Source organism: Cavia porcellus, unplaced genomic scaffold (genome assembly GCF_034190915.1).
Source record: "Cavia porcellus strain 051 isolate PalLab524CR breed Dunkin Hartley unplaced genomic scaffold, mCavPor4.1 scaffold_9, whole genome shotgun sequence".
Lineage (NCBI taxonomy): Eukaryota > Metazoa > Chordata > Mammalia > Rodentia > Caviidae > Cavia > Cavia porcellus.
Window position 1 is genome coordinate 14,028,586 of NW_026947492.1, and position 17,846 is coordinate 14,046,431.

At 41.1% G+C, this 17,846-nt stretch overlaps 1 long non-coding RNA gene across 22 annotated transcripts in view; it reads right to left on the reverse strand.

The window, feature by feature from the left end:
- The window catches only part of LOC106028267 (uncharacterized), a 259,749-nt gene continuing 241,903 nt past the window's right edge, over positions 1-17,846 (reverse strand). For 19 of the 22 annotated variants that reach the window (XR_010049696.1, XR_010049699.1, XR_010049697.1 and 16 more), the window contains one exon: positions 1-17,846. This exon is cut by the window's right edge. This is a non-coding gene — a long non-coding RNA (uncharacterized LOC106028267). The other 3 variants (XR_010049691.1, XR_010049688.1, XR_010049680.1) reach the window with 3 other exon arrangements.

A 17,846-nucleotide genomic window follows, 5' to 3' on the forward strand; every position in this document is an offset into this window, starting at 1 on the left:
TTGATGCAGCATTTCTTTTATTGATAGTTAGGTACATATGACAATTCTCATAAAATGTCTACAGAGTCATACTTCGAGTCTGGCTACTTTTAAAAAAACACCTTTTTGTTAACTCAGTGAAAATGGTGTGAGACAGGACCAACAATCATCATTTTGTAAACAGGATGATCAGTTCCATAAGAAGAAAGAACTAAATATGACAATGCCAAATATCTAAGTGGAAATTTTCAATGACCAAATATTTTGATATTTCCAAACATGTAGATGTCTGTCCTTAAATAGACCCAGCTTCACACAGTTGCGTCTTGAGCCTCTATGTTATGCAATTGGCCCCTTTATGAGTCATTACTAAACAAAGGCAAAGTGGCTGGTATAGAAGCGTCAGAGTTCTCAAGTCTATCCTTTCATGGCCAAAGTATTCTTTAGTTACATGGATATGGTCATGCAGATGCATTTGCAAATGTGTACTATGTATGAAGTTGGTTAAGAAGATTTGACTTGCGCAGGTTCACAAAGAGTTCCAAATAGACTGAGAAAACTATTGCAGGTATTGTACACATAAAGCTTTTGCCATTTTGGGTTTTGGCAGGATGAACTGACAATTTGTGGATTTAAAGATGCTAGTTCATGACTAGCGAGGTGGGCTAGCAAAGAGGTCCAGAACTGAAGCAATCTCCCAGGTATGCTATTCCCTGATTACCTAGGGATAATGTTTCCTTTAATCAAATTCGGGTTCATGTTTTGTCTAAGCAGATTGGCATAGTTCAAGGGCCACCGAGAGAAGACCAAACTGAAAAGGTTTACTTCTGGCCTTTGGCCTCTTGCAAGGACCTCACATGTGAACTTTTGTAAGTCACTCTAAGTTTATGGGCTAGAGATTCATCTTGTCTGTAAAAACGGATATTGCGATATGTGACATAAGCCCCTCTCTATTTTTATTTTCAAGGATTTAAGAGTTCCTGCAGAACAAATAAAGTCCACCAAAGTCTTGCCAAAAACAAACAAAAAAATCTAAAGTGCTGACAAGCTCTACTCCCCAAATTTTTCCTTTTTCATGAAAATATGTTCTATCACTCTAATGTAATTTAACCAGAATAATAATAAAGTTCAGGTAAAAACTGAATAATGTAATTATTGGTTTGCCATAGATAAATAAATATCAAAGAGTACAGAAAAAGTGGCAATATTAATGACACTGATCACAATGTTGCGAGTTTGTCCTTTAAATCATGAGCTTTGCTGTTGTAACCCTAAATCTGAAGTAGCATATGTGGCACTTCATGTTAAAACATAACATGGTTATGTTTTAATGAACATAACTTCATTAAACCTCAGTTTTATCATCTATAAAATAGGAATAATAATATCTAATTTGCATACTTATTTTGAGGCTTGAGTTAATACACAAAATGCTTGATTTTGTGTCAATAAATACCAATTATTATGAACAGAAAAATCACAAGTTCTCCATATTATCACCAAGCACCTTCACATGCTGGAATGGCAAAGAAATCATTCTAGGTGAAACTCAAAGGGTCAAGAGGGGATTGAGAGGGGAGGTGTGTGTGCAAGTGCAAAGCCTTCCCCAGACACACAGGGGTACTGCATGTCTGGAGTTGGAATCCACACATGCATTCGTCATGGCCTCAATTTACCATGTGAGTTTCATCCTCCAAGGTTTCCCTTACAATATCACGTACTTGCTGGAATGTTGCCTTTTGTCCATCTATGTGTTTGACCGACTTCAAGAGTCATTTCCTCCTTCACTATTTTGGAAACCTCCTTCCCTAAGAAAGTTAGCCTTGCCCACCCTATTGAGATCTCTTTTGAGCTCACTGTTTACAAAAATTTTGTTGTTGTTGCTGTTATCTACTGTCCCTACCTGTTACTTACCTTTCCCAAACTTTATGTAGCTTTGTCTGGCTGGATTAACGTTCCCTAGAGGCCATATCGCACATAATTGAGTTTACTAGATAAAAGCAATGGCTCATTGGTTGATATGAAGTGGACTAATGTAGTACATTGAAGCTAAAGCATGGGTTTCTCCCATTCCTTTGTGCTTTAAATTTCCTGTAACTACTTTGCCATTTCAAAGGTTTTTTTAATTCTCTGGGCCACTTATAAGCAGAAACTTTGTGTGACTGAAAAACATTCTCCTTATAGCCTTGATTTTTTTTCCTTAACATATTAACACATTTGTTCAAATTTAGTTTTTAAAATTAGTGCAAAGTTTGTCCATACAGGGAAAAAAATGAATACCACATGAATTTAAATACAAACAGAGGAATACACAGAAGGAAGGGAAATTTTTTCTTGGCTTATCAGAGATCTAGGTGTCATTACTGGATTTTCAGTTTCTTGAAAAGATTGCTTCTTTTTCTGAAAATTTTATTGGCTGAAACTACACCATTTGGATTTGGTGCAGGACAGAAGAGGTATCTTCAGGTGTTCACTTTCTTTGTTTCAACGTCACAGTTGGCATGTGGATTGGTCAAGATAGCAGTCTCTGCAGGCTCTGTCCTTTCACTGGGGAGGTTTCCTGAATAGGGGACTATAGGACCAGCTGAAAGGAACATCAACAAACTAAAAAATAATAGAACAGATCACAGAGAGTTATCACATTGACTCACTAACGAAAATAAATAAATGTATAATACTTTGGGGCCCTACTAATTCTAACCAGTGCAGAAATGGTGCATCACTGGAAAAACCATGGCCAGTTCTCACTGTTAATAATGCTCAGTAATCAGGGAGGCAGTGGCCTTGCCTGAGTGTGTGTGTGAGAAGAGAACATCCCTGGAACTGCTCTGCAACACCTCACTCAGAGAAGTTTCAGGTGTATCCCACAAGGAACTTACTGAAATAGGACACAGAGGGAGAGAACAAAAGACCACAGGACATCAAGGACACAGTCAAGTAACTCCAAGATCTGAGGCAAGATAAAATAGTTGTGGGTAACTGCTTAGTAATGCAGGAGTGGATGGAGTCACGGGAATTGTTATGTGTTAACTGTCAGTTACTTACACTGCTCTTGATATTTCCAATGCCTGGCATAAAACATGGTATGTGATGGGGAAGGAGGAAGACAGAGGCAGAGGAAGAGGAGGAAAAGGGGGAGAAATGACAAAGGAAGAAAGGGAAGGGAGAAGAAACAGACAGATGGAAGGGATGGAATAGGGAGAGAGCAGTCTTCTGAAATGTGGAGGCAGAGACAGAATGTACCAAAGGGAAAACAGGGTGTGGGCATATCAAAGACGTGGAAGCCCACAAGCAGGCTCACTTAACTCAAGAAGAGATACATTGAGTGGTTCCAGAAAATGGGGCGGGGCCATTTCCAGGTGGCTTTGAACAGGTCAAAATTTAAGCCAGTGTGCCCTGTTAGGGTAATTACAAAGGTTTCTGCGGAGAAGAGTACCATGCTTTGAATCCATTGAGTGAAAAGGTTGTGAAACTCAAGGTGTCAATCCATCATGGACGTGCGTGCGTGTGTGCATGCACACGTGCATGCGTGCATGTGTGCGTGCGTGTGTATGGGGGGTGCAGAGCATATTACAAGAAATTACATGAAAGCAAAAAGACTAAAAATAGGGTTTTAAAATAGAAAGGCAGGTGCTTGTCTGGGCTTCCTCTGTGCGGATGTTGAAGGAAAAGGACTTAGGTCTCAGATCGAGAATGTTCTTCTCCTACTGTTCAGCTTTTGCACTCCTCAGCTGTTGCTCTTTTCTGTTATGGCTCTTTCCCAAAAGTGAACTGCAATCTCTACTGTTTCGGCATCAAGGCAAAATATGTTAGTAAATAAAGAACCCAGAGGTGGACCCAAACTTACTGTCCCAGGGCAGCTGTTTGTATGAATACACTGTGGATTCTCGGCTCCTGGGGTTGGTCTTACACCCCCACAGTTTAGCTTCCAGAAATTCTTAGAGCTATAAAAGAATTTACAGCCCAACTAATCCAACCCACTTATTTTTCACATTAAGGTATTTGAAGAGAGGTGAATTAACATTTCTGCCTTTCAGTCTACAAAAGTTGTTGTGAAGGAGATATATTTTACAAGAGGATTTGAATTTAACTAAATCCTATATTGTTAGCCTCTGTATTCCTCTCATACAAAGAAGGTGCACAATGAGTTAACCCCATCAAAAGAGACACACCATGACATACCCCTGCTTTCTGCCCTAAACACATCGAGCACACTGAAGATGTTAGTTCTCTAACTGCCAGATACCGTGTTTTTCTCCCTACAGCCTGCAGAATACCGTAGGGTTAGATGTTGTTAGTAGGTATTTTCCTGTGCTAACTGAACACACAAAAACTCATCCTGGATGAGTAACTAACTGCCCATCTTAATGGGCTTTCAAATTTATTAATCGAGAACATTTACAGGGAGGACAGGGCTAAGCTTTGGATACACACATTTAAGACTTACGAATAAATGAAAATGCTGGAAAATGCTTTTTATTAAGGAAGAGCATTCCACATAAGATTTTTGTGACTCATTTGGATAGTTAACAAAGGAAACTCCCCAAATTCATGAGTATATAAAAAAAATTGCACTGCTTGTTTCATTATTAAAGAGAATTTTGAAGAATAAATAGTATAAATATAGTGTCTTGTTACATATTTTACAAATCATAGGGTCTGCAGACCCTGTGTCCACTTAACTGGAGTGAATAATAGCTGGTGTCACTTCAGCAAGCACCTCCCTTGGACTCTTCTTTGTTTCCCGAAGACATAAACATAAACTGAGACTCTTATATGTTGATTGTTTAACATCCTTTTGTGATCTGATGTGATCTGTGTTTATTCTCTGAATTGGCTCTAAGAACTTTTCATTTACTGGGCACAAGGTAAATGCCAAGTGCCAGGCTGACCACTAACTCGCTGTGGCTCTGTCCAGGTTTTTCTGTAACAGGTAGAGCTCCGGGGGCTGTTTGGAGGCTGCTCTTCAGTGGAGCCTCCATAGTCTCTGACACCAAGTCGAGATACCAAAAGGGGGGCTGGTATTAGTGCATAAATGACCTAAAGCAGAGTTTCAGCTATTCAGCATGTGCCATTTCATTTCAAACAGAGGGATGGGCAAAAAAGGAAAAAAATTGTTTATTATTGTTATTCTTTGATTAAATTAAAATTACTATCTCTGCCTAAGGCCATTTCCCTGGCATTTTGTTTCATTATTCCAACAAAGGAAATGGATTTCTTATGAATAAGATTTACTATTCTAATATTCTCCTTTACTTCATCTTGTCCAAAGTCAGGATAAAGACCACATCAGAAAGGAGTATCTAGTGTGTTACAAATAATGTAGGTGTTCCCGGTGGTAATCCTTCTAAAGATTATTAATTTCCAACATCAAGGTCATATACATTCATTCATGCACAAGAGCACAGACCATAGAGCCTTTTTATTCTTATATTAATTAACAAGGAATTAAAAAAATAAGCTGACTTAAAAAGCGTTCCACTCAGGAGCCATTTCAAATGATGAGAAATGCCCAGGGGTGGGGCAAGAGGGGATGACAAACTCAAGTAGGCAACATGTAAAGCAACATACAACTATATGCCCATTAGTATAATTACACATTGCAAATTATATCGGATGCATCTAATATCTAATTTTTTGAAAGCTGATTCCACTTGAGACTTCAATAACAGCATCAACATTTTGCAGGTGGCTCCTTCTGTATAGTATCCAAAGGGAATTATCCCTCTAATGTGTTTACAACGCTCAAGTAAAAATGGGAGCTCTCTCTTAAAAGACCAAGTGAGTAAGGGACACTGGGCATTTCACCTTGATTAAGGAAAGGGGGAGAGTTCCAACCTACATAATATTGACCGTGGTTATTTATTGTGTTCCTTCTGTGCACATGATACACAATTGCTTCAAGCAGTAAGGAATTTAGACATCAGCCTCACTAGGAAGTATGAGAGAGGCTATATTTTGAGGCAACCTAAGGGTTGGCAATATTTTAGATGAATGGATAAAAGAGAAATGTGCAACGGAAGGACATACTACATCTTGGATTGAAAACAGAAAGCCCTGCATTAAATTCAGCTCTTCTAAAACATACAATTAATTTGCCCTAAAGAGGACACCAAATCAAAGCTCTACTTTGAGGAACAGGCTTTTGTCCTCATCTTTCTGTATGAATCAATCATCAAATAACCAAAATATATTTGTGATCCTGGAGAATGAAGCATATTATTCAAGTTGATTGGATCCATTTTCTTGATTCCTCCTTAAAGATCTTTCTGCTAATTAGTCAGGGTTGCCATTGAATTATTTAATTATCTACACTTTTGTGCAATGAAATATGTTGTCATATCACATACTTTATCATGCTGTTGCTGTTCACACTTAATGATGCCTCTATAGTTAGCAGTTTCCTTTGTTCTGCTCCGTAAGTGCTTTAGAAAGAGCGTGGGCTGGGAAGGAGGAGCCTTGGGGTTTGTAAAATAAAATCATAGATTTCTGGTGCACACGCAAAACTTTATGCATTTACATGAATTTCATTTTAGATATTAAGTTGCAATTCCATTTGGAGTAAGCTCTAAGGCACGTGTCCATAACTGTGAATGCAGCCTCAGCAACATAACTGTACCTCGCCGCCTCTCTGGTGCATATTCACTGCAGTGCAATGGGAAAAGGACGATTTAATTTTTTTAAAGCAGCAAGGAATGTCTTTAACAAGGAAGAAGTAAATTATGATAATTACTCTGAATGGTTGGATCCTTGAGCATTACTAATTAGCATTTATTGCCTGGATTATAGAACAATACATGTGAAACCGAACTGCGATTGCTCTTTTACGTTGAAGACTTGAAAAAGCAATGGAGCAAAAAGCCAGTGACATCACTAGTTTAAGTCAGTAGTTTACGTCTCCTTGGTAGTAGGTACAATTTCTCACTTTGAAAACACAGATATGGTCTGCAATATTTACGGTCCACTCATTTTTCCCCTTTTTGTATTAGGCATATATGTACATATGATACTATAGTTACGGTAGGCTAATAAAAGGTGAAACGTTTTGGCTAAAATAGCATTTGGGAGAATTTTATCAGTTGCAAGATTTTAACAGTAAAGGTTCTAAAGCCTGCTTTTCATTAAAATAAGAAATCTTCTGGTAGAGTTTTGACTTAAAAATGAAACAAAGACCTCTGTTGTCACTGAATAAAATTTTATATTTATTTCTCCATTTTTTTTTCTCCTGGAGGCACTATGGTGGCAAATAACAGAAAAGACAATTGGTTCCTGGCTTAAGAGTCTTTTTTTCATTAGGAATTTGCAATAAAATAGATTCTGAAATCAGAAAAAAAAATAGATGTTAATCAAACAGACCAATACAAGTCACAAAAATAAATGCCACTTGTATAATTTGGCAACTGAAATTCTTAAATAACCCGGCAGGTAGGAGGAGAGAAAAAGCAAAAATGAGCCATTCCTCATTCTCCCTGCAGTCTGCTTTCCTCCACACCCCATCATCCTGAATGAAGAGAAAAAGAACATCGTAAAATATAAATCCAGCACTAAAGACAGTTTCTGGTCATCCCAATACCTTCCATGGCTTCCCTATCCTGATCCTTTTTAGTTTGAAAGAATAAGTTTGACTAAATCTGTGAAGAGATTAAGCAGGCTGCTGATAAAAATTAATTCTGCTGAATGAGCAAATGCATTTGGATTGCAGAGATGCAAATAAGATAATACTTTTCTTTTCCTTTGACATACCAGCCAGATTAGTTTAGAATGTTAAATTTGATTGTATTAGAATATATTAGCAGTGTTTTAATTAATACCAATCAAACATTTTCTTTCCCTGGGGCTTCATGTGCTCTTACTCTTTCTAAATCATCATTATTTTGCCCCCAGCAAAAAATAAAATAAAATAAAGTAAAATACAACAAACACTACCAAATCACCAAAACCTTTTGTTACAGCCTTCATAATTTTACTGTATTCAATGGAAAAGTAAGTCTAAACTCTTTAACTAAAGGTGCTCTGCCCATAAAATCTGTTTCCAGGTGCTAGATTTAAAGCAAGTACTGTTCACTGGTACGCTTCATTTTAAAAACGAGTAGAAAAACTGGAGGCTTAAAAATAGGTATCTTCCCTATTTTTCATTTGGGGGAAAAATGTTGCAACAGGGATCTTGGCTGGTGCGTACTTGGCCTTGTTCTCACCCGCTAGAGCTGCATTGGTTTTGAGCTGGCATTTCTTTGAAAACCGAGGCAAAAATAAATAAATAAAAATAAAAATAAAAAATTTAAAAAGGCGGGGGGACCTAGTTAGCAATCTGGCGAGCCAGTGCACCCTGTGGGCTGAATTGTAACTGTGTTCCAAGGAGGTGCTCGCCGCATTCCACTCATTATCTTCCCTTTCTCTTGAGCTTCCTGTCCTTCTGTGTCCGAGGGCTCCAGTTCACTCGCTTCCCTTTTCTTCCCCCAGCGCCCCCCCACCCCAATTCCCCGCCTTATTTTTTTTTTTTATCTGCCAAGCTGGATTTGCACTTTTAAAGATCAGTATCAATAATACCCTGCTTGTTTCGGTCGCACTCTCCCTTTAAAAGACAGCCCCCTCTAATTGATGCGTCTGGGCTAGTCTAGACTGGTAGTGATTGAACCAACCACCAATTATGTTATTCATTTCACTGAACTTCACTGATGGGCTTAGGGAGGAAGAAGGGGTGTTGAGAAACCTGCCCTTGCAGAGAAGCAGTTGCTTGCAGAAATATACAATCTGTGTGTTGTATGCACTCCTAAATGTCTGGGTGATCAGTGGCATGATAGCAGCCTCAGAACACGAGCAGTGCACTTGAAAACATGTAAAAAACCCAGAGTCCTTTGGAATGCAAAGGGAAACACTTGTATTAAATTACTACTCTGCTATCATTTAAAATCACAGGAGAATTACATAGCGCATGTTTTTATTGATCCGTGCATATGATTCCACAGGATAAACTACAGATATATGCTGACTTCCAAAGGACCAAATGTTTTGCAAATATTTCATGTGAATCATGTGGCAATATATATCTATAAAGTTAAATAGAAGCCTTGCCATAATTTCCAAATATCTATGCATGCACATCAGCTGTGATGGGAGGTCATCAATTCATTTTAGATAAAGTAAAGATTACACAAAAATTGAATAACTTTTCTTTGAAGCATGTTCTCACTATCAAAGACTAGAAGGTAGTATTTAAATATCACAGCTACGCATGGAGTTTCAACAAAAGACAGTATGATTGTGTACAGTTCAGTCTTCTCAGTTCAGTCTTCTGATACAAAACGGTTTCTGCAATTTGGAATCAATGACTGAAATTGCAATAAACACTTTTTAAAAAAACAGGAAAACAACATTTGCTTAATCTTCGACTACGTGTATCTATAAAATGAGGTTACAACAAATATAAGATCTTTAAAACAAGACATTTGAAGTCAGGGTTGATTCTGGTATTTTCTTAAAAAATGTTAGAGAAAGGTTGTGTCAGGAATAATAAAACTGTTTCAACAAAATTGTATTCTGGAATTTTTCACAACAAAGGAAAGGTAAGTTACTGTTTCCCTTTGCCAATCATGAAACAAACCTAAATCATTGAAATTATTCTGCTATAAAAAGTTCCAGCTCCAGAAAACGACAAAGTAAGCAATGCTAACAATTACCACAAAAAAGGATAATTTTGTGTTTGATATCATAAATAACTTAGTGTTTGGTGTTATGAATAACTTTGTTGCATCAAATTTAAACCCTGATAAAATGTTTGCCAGTAAAAAGTATTGATTACTCCTTAAAAACACAGTAATTATTGTTTCTTTCATTTCACATATTTCAAAAATGTATTTCTAATCCCTATCACTTTTAAATTCAATTGCAACAGTTTTTAAAAGGTACCACACAAGGAGGCAATATCCCTTTTGTTTTATTTTTTTAAAAAAACTTGAGAAGTAATACAAATTTAATCTTAATTAATATCATAGATTCCATCCTTTGTGCAGAATAGCAAGAGTGGAATTTTAAACTATTAGTATTTTAGCCCAAACTACTTGTTCGTTCTGTGTGAGTGTGGCGATCACTGTCTGCCCATATATGATACACGTGTGACCACTACACACACCACATATCCTTACGCCCATCTTAATGGGGTACAGTTTTTGAGATTAACTGTTGAGCTTAAAAGTTGGAGGCATGGGGCATGCTGGGAATTCAGCAGAAATGTTCTGAGGTCAAGCACCAGGTACTGAGCGGTTCTTGTTACGCTCGGATAGTACTGCGTGTTGCTCTCAAGGAAAAGTTCCACAAGCCTCAGGCATCAGTAATGTACAGACGCATACACAGCAGCCCACGCGCGATTCTAACCCTGTATATGCCTATTTTAATAAGAATTTAGGAGCTGCTGCTTCTGGTCACCTGATCTCATCTAACAATGAAAACCTCAGAGGTGAACTCAGCAGCTTCAGACAAACTTTCTTTTCTTTTTTACTTAAAAAAAAAAAAAAAAAAGTTCCACCAAATTTCCAAGATGTGAAGGCACGACTCGCAGCTCCCAAGAGCCTAACCCGTGGATTTAAACGGTAAACATCACAAGTTAGGGTCTCAGGGACTGAGAGGAGCGCAACCGATTTTTTTCTTTCTTGAGAGAAAACAAAGCAAAAGAAGAATGAGAGGCGATTTCTGTTCCAAGGTCACGACAAAAAGGCAACAAACAGGTGTTAGGATCTGTCCTCGCTCCCTAACCTCCCTGCCTCCACAAAATTGAGGTCACATTTAAATATCATCTATACATCCAAGCATCCGCAAGAGTTGGAGGTGCATATACATACCTGCACATACAACTGCCAGTCTAGCACAGAAAACTCTTTCACGCTTTGGGCAAAACATTTTACTAAAATGGAAAATAACATAAATAGATATAGAAATGCTCGTGTTTTAAAAAACCATGATCTGCAATCCATATTAAAATGTCTCTTCAAAGCTTTCATTTACAACGCGTACAAATGACTGAGAAGCACATATGAAGCCTCTGGTTCCCCCGGGGTAGGCATGCCGCATGCAAAATCACAGAAATCGGATTTCTGGGAAGCGAAGACCGAGAGGCAGGATTCGGAGACTATGAAAATATTCATGTGCAGAGCGTTTTAAACTCACCCATTTGAAGCGGAGCGGGGCTGCTCGGCCTCCAGGAGCAGCGGGGAGCCAGGGGAGAAGTGAGCTCGCAGCGCTATGCTGGGCGAGGTGTTTCAATAGCGGACCGAGGACAGGGCGGCGCGGAGGGGGAGGCGGGGGCAGGAAGCGATACACCAAATCTAGAGACTGTAACTCTGGAGTTTATGCGCTGAGGGGAGAGGGAACCAGGCAGCTGGGTGGGAGTGGAGGGAGGGGCTGGTGCGGATCAAATTTGGAAAATATTCAGTTAAAATTTGTTTTTGAAAAAGAAAAAGCAAGAGGGGGAGAAAAAAAAAAAAAAAGAAGAAGAAGAAGAAAAGAAGGAGGAGGAGACACACAGAACCTCCCCGGTGCTGCTTTAAATTTTTTTCTCCTTTCTTTAGCACGCACCTTGCCAGCCCTGCAAACCCTGCAAACCGGGCCCTCCTCTGCACCAGCTGCTGGGCTGCAGCGGAGGCCAGAGCGGCGAGAAGAGCTGGGAGCTGTCATCCCGGAGACTCCAGCAGGGAAGGGGTGGGTGCGCCCTGGGGATCCAGCCCCCACCTCCCGCTGCGGATGCTGCGGCCAGGGTTTTAGAGGAATCCGGAGCATAATTCAACTCCATCTTCGCAGGAGCTCCTGGTTCTCTACCTGAGAGACAGTCGCGCTTCCCCATCCTGCTGGGACCCGTGCTCTCCCGTGCTGCTTCCCAAAAAGAAAAAAATGAAAGCAAAGGCAGCTGGGAAGTGCGAAGCAAGAAGACTGTCTTTAAACATTCTCTTCCTCTGTTTCTTTTCTCCTTTAGCGCACTCCGAGCCTGAGCAAACCAGACGGCTGGCTAGTCAAAGAGAATGACAAAGCACCCATAGCCGGCCAGGCACTGGAGGGATCTCCGCGCTTAGAAAAAACATGTGAAATATTTTTAATATATTTCCACATGCTCCAGGTTCCTCGGCTTCCCCTCCCCCTTTGAAAAATAGGATCATGCTGCCACGACAGCCAAATTGTATCCCTTTTCCCTCTGTACAGGATCTGTTCAGCACCCCCCACACACTCACACACACACACACACACACACACACACACACACACACACACACCTTTTTTTTCCTCACCTCTGTAGGTTCTTCTCAAGCACAAGCCTTCGTTCAGTTTAGGATCCTTCCTTTTTCTGTCCCTTTCCTCTTCCCTTTCCTCTCAGAAAAGCCAGTCCGTCATGATTATACCTAGTCTCTCTGTCTGTCCCTCCCTCCCTCCCTCCCTCCCTCCGTGTGTGTCTCTCTTTTCTTTTACTATTAAAAATAATACTAATACTAACCCTTTCGACACAGCAGCATGAAGTGGCTGCCTTTGAGAAAGCACATTTAATCTTTCCTGGCTCCCCTAGGCTTCAGTGAAGAAGGAGAAGGTGGGGGGGGGGGGAAGGAGAGAGAGAGAGAGAGAGATTGTAAGGGAGGCTGCTGACGGACAGCAAGCATCAGGCACAAATCAGCGACAAGTTGAATTTTCCTAGACCACACTGCCCCCTTTCTTCTCGGCTCTCTCCCTGGGCTCCTGGAAAGCTGCAGTGTCTGGTTACAGGAGGTAACGGGTCTCCCTTTGCCAACCATGGTGCAGATTCCTCGCGTGCCTGCTTAAATCTCCGGCAGAATAAGGAATCAATATCCCCCTCTAATCACCTTTAGCTCCTCTATGGCTTCCCTGCTTTTCTGAGAATCCACTTGGCTCTCAGCGCCGCTCCCCGCCCCGCCATGCTCCTCCATACAAAGCTCAGCGCCCTGCCCTGTCATTTCTCACTTCCTTCCATATCTTGGAGACAAGCCTCTTCTAATATTCTCATTCATTCTTATTCTCTCTCTCTCTCTCTCTCTCTCTCTCTCTCTCTCTCTCTCTCTCTCTCTCTCTCTCTCTCTCTCTCCTCCACCCTCCTTGCCTCCCTCCCTCCCTTCCTCTCTCTTCATCCTCCTCCTCCTCCTCCGTGGTAGTGTGTCTCATCCCAGACTCACAGCACCGGATGCTCTTAAGCATCTCCCTGACTACTAATGAGACCAAAAATACACCAGCAGGTCAGGGGGAAGGCCAGACATTGTATTACACAAATTCAAAAAAATCCTCAGCCTGTTAGACCAAGAGATCAGGTATCACATTTTCTAAAAGGGAGGGGAAAAGGCGGGAGGGTGGCGGTCCAGGAGCAAAGAAGGGAGACCTCAGTGCACGCCTTGCTTAATGGTTTGGCAGCATCCTGCACCCATGAGTGCAGGTGATACATTTTGTGAATCTTGGTAGATTTTTTTATGGACAGAAAGTCCACAATGCCCACCACTTCTTTGAAATAAGCATTTAGAGGGATAGACGAGCAACGACTCAAATCTATATTTAAGATACATAGACACTCTCTGGGCTTGTAGTGGCTACAACGCTAAAAATCTCTTTCCTTTCAATGTCTGGGTTTCGCTTGTTGATTGTAGTTGTAATCGGCACTAATTTACCATTTCAGTTCCCTTAGATTTTGAAATACACTCATCACTCTCTGCAGCTCAGCCTAACCCTTTGCTGCCACTGCAGGCATTTTCTTGATTGCTGAAGCATTTTTCTTCTCAAATGTCCATCAGATACATACACACTTCATTGATCAGCCTAAAATCCCTAGATAATGACAAGTAATATTTCAGGTACAAAAAAGAGGCATAAGAAAAAAAAAAAAAAAAAGGAAGCTATCTCCAGTTGAGTAAGAGGGCATCTCACATCATATCCATTTTAAAACCTCTATGACACAGTGACCTTCTAAAGCAAGTACATCTTGAAAATTAGGGTCTCTACCTATCTATATGCACAGTGGGTACGTGGCCATTGTAACCCAGTTTTCCCAGCTAGAATCAAGCAGACGACGGGCAGCACTGTGTTAAATAGAATGTCAGGTTCTGTAAATAGCAAGAGAGCAGAGTTTCCTCCAAGTCCATGTTTTTCAAAGGTAGCGTCTTTGTGTGCAACTCAGACGTACATTGTGCTTTGTCTCTGACAGTAAGACCTGCAGAAGCTCGGCTGGATGCCAAGAGAAAGGAAAAGAGAAAGCACACATGAGACGGAGAAACAGAAAGAGAAACCAGAGGAGAGGAAGACAAACAGAGTGAGAAATAAAAAGAACAACCTATGAAGCGTTGCATTTTTTTTAATACTTTTTTTCTTTTTGTCATGGTTGGGAAGTAGATGGAGATTTGTCAAGGGATGGTGACTGGGTCAGAATCCCTCAGATTTGGTGAACAGGGTGTTTGCACTAGACTGACAGAGAAAAAAGAAACATGCTAGAATAATCATAAAGGGTGGAGCTGTCAAAAAAAAATCTTTGACTCACAGGGTGCCTCCCTGTAACGCCAAAATGAATCATTCTTAACTAGAATCATCAACTGTCTTAGTGTACTTGTGTAATAAGGCCAGCACATATGCTCCTGCACCCATTCTCACAAAGGAAAGGTAGAGAGCGAGATTTCCTAACTTCTCTGTATTTGTGACAATAGTCCAGCCTGATTTGCACATACTATGCTGATTTGCTGCATTCACTCTACTTACAAAGATTTACAAATATATGACTTATGAAAGTTTTGGTACGAGCACATCATTTTCTCCATACAACTCAGCGATGCCTTTGGAGGATACTTATTTCAAGCAGTTAACACCTGACCCCAATTTCTGTGGGTAATTAGTGAGCTAGATAACCACACAAAGTGGGTAATTATTTAGTACCCCAGGGTACGCTAGAAGTGGGTAGTGGCTTTGTTAACAAAAGCATATCTCTAATTATTGTATCTATGATGGGTGTTTTAAAAATACCAGTTACTATATCAAGTGAACCATGAGAAATAAGTGAACTATTTTGCTGTCCTTAGCATATACATGTGTATCTTCTCTCATGGTTAAGAATATTTACCTCTGTTGTATGGAGAGTTGTGAAGATTAACTAGTTAACATCTGTATGTGCTAGAGAGCTTCCAAACACGGTATTACAATGGTTATTATTACTTTGGCTACTAACCCCTGGGTGGGAGAAGCCTAGAGAGGAGATGCTATTGTCTGGTATGTGTCTTGCTCTGAAAATATGCTGAGATCACAAATGTAATGAGTATGGCTATGGGCTTGGTCCCTGACTTGGCAGAGTGTAACAAGGTTTCAGCAGAAAGGCGGATGATACTGCAGGGATGGCAGGCTCAGGTTGGAGTAGGGGACCGAGGGGTAGGCCGTGGGGACAGGGAGGAGCAGAGAGAGTCAGTGATGTGCCAAGAAGGAAGCTGAATCAGCTGGGCCACACCCTCCTTCCCAAGTCCTTCTCTCTTTCTCTTTGAGGAGCAGCAAATATGAATAAAAGTCCCCAAAGAGGCTGTCTGTGTAAGTCCTGGGACAAGCGTAGCCTCATGGAAATCCATCAGCCAGCTGCGTAGCATTCATTCTGGAGAAGGACCATCAGCACGAATCAGTTTAACAATGCAGAGACATTGTAAATATTACAGGGTTGAGAATAGAGGTGCACAGATCAGCCTCGGATATCACTAACCCAGGATATGAGCAGTGATGAAGGAGCACTTTCCAATTTAATTGCTTTTATGAATCACCCCAGGAGGGAAAATTGTTGCTGAGAAAGAAAGAAAGAAAGAAAGAAAGAAAGAAAGAAAGAAAGAAAGAAAGAAAGAAAGAAAGAAAGAGAAAGAAAGAAAGAAAGAGAAAGAAAGAAAGAAAGAAAGAAAGAAAGAAAGAAAGAAAGAAAGAAAGAAAAATAGAAAAGAGGGGGAAAAGAAAAGATTACCCCATGCTTTTGAGGACCCTAATTCTGTAAGCGACCAAGCCTTGAAAGTAACAAACAACAGAAACTTACAGCTCTCTCTGTGAATGTCCATCTCCTCGAGCTGCTTGGCTGGGTCTGGCAGAGGCAGGACAGACTGGGGCCTCTGGGATCCAAATTTCAAGTAGACTCACCACATATTTTCTTTCAAAGCAAGGTTGTCCTGGGGATTAACCCTAGGGCTCTGGGAGAGGCAAGCTGTGGGAAGGGTAGAGGAGTGTGCAGAGAGATCGGGTTCAGCCCAGGGGATGGCTTCTGGGACACAGGAAGGGGAGAGTCAGTCAGCCAACAGGTACCAATGCCGAAATCTGCTGGCAGGCGGCCTCCAAGACACGTGTTTATGCTGTGATTGGAGCCCAACATGTGATGAGCACATTTCAAGAGTTTAGGAGCCGGGAGGAAATTTCTCCAAAAGCCACTCAGGCCAGGCTTCTGACCTGAAGCCCAGTATTTGTCACCCCTCTCGGAGCTGAGCACTACAAAGGCTAACTGGCATTCTCTAACCCGCCCAGCTCCTTTCAAACCCACAGACTGTGCCAGACCGGCCCCACCTCCCACTGCAGCAAATTCTGTAGCCCCGCTCCATGCTGTGCTGTAAGGAGCCAGATTTCCGTTTTAATTGTCCTACCTGGCCGGCTCCTCTGCCACTGCCCCCTGGCTCTGGGCTCCTGGCATGGTTTCAAAGGCCCAATCAATGGCTTTCCCTTTTTCTATCATAATTTCAGCATCTCTAATTTTTACTACCCCAAATCTGATCCCTTTCAAAGGGAACCATTTTTCTTGTTTTTCTGTTTCGTTCAATCTGGGCACCGCACTACCTTTCTTTGGCTTCACTCCCTGTCTTGTTTGACATTTTTGACTATGTTCTTTCTCACGTTATGGACGAACTCCGAAGTCAGGTGCTGACCCTTTCCCTCTCCCCCTCCTCACTATATTATCGTAGACAACAATTCAGTTTATCGCAAGTACTTCTTCAATGCTCACTCGAAAAGAGCTAAAGCCAGCAGAGAACAGGTGCACGTGGATGTGTGTGCGTGTATGTGTGTGTATGCGCACGTGCATGTGTGTGTATAAATCAAAGTGCTCTAACTCTATGTGTGCAACAGAGAAGGCTGTTGCGTACATAAGTGGGCAGAAGGAAGAACAGAGAAAGGAATCTGGTGTATGTGTGACTATCTGGAGGAAAACAATGAGGGCTCATAGAAGGCTGCAGAGTATGATACTGTGAGTGGATGCACACGCACACACACGTGCTTGCACGCACACATGAGCGTGCACACACACACTTTTATACTCTATGTCAAACATCTGCAGGAGCAGCTAAATCACAATACCCTAAGATTAGCTGACAATAATGAAAAAGTTTTTACCATACTGTGAATGAATAGGGTTTTGCAGCTGAGAGCTGACTGCGAAAGCTCCAGGGTGGAGCGGAAGAGGAAGAGTCTCCCACAGGTCATCCACCTCCCTCACCTTGCCTTGGCTTAGCAGCTAAGGACTGCCAAAGCACCTCTCTTTATTTCCAGTGCACTTTGAAGTTTATTATTGGCATCTATCCCTCAAAGTACTTGTTCTGTGAACTACTACTGAGGCATTTATTGCTTTAGCATTGCAATTCTGTTCTCCGTGATTCCTCTAATGGCTACCATTGAGGGTCTTCTATGTCTCTGTCATGGATAACTAATTACTCAGCCCTCAAACCAGCCTTTAAGGTATCATCAATATTTCTCAGATGCACAGAGTGAGGTACAGAACAATCAGAACGACCTGCCTTATGTATAGCACTGCTAACGTTTGATTCTAGATCCAGCTGTGGAAGCACGGTCTTTCCTTTGCCTCATATCCTTTGTTCTGTCTCAGGATAAATAATACTCTCTAT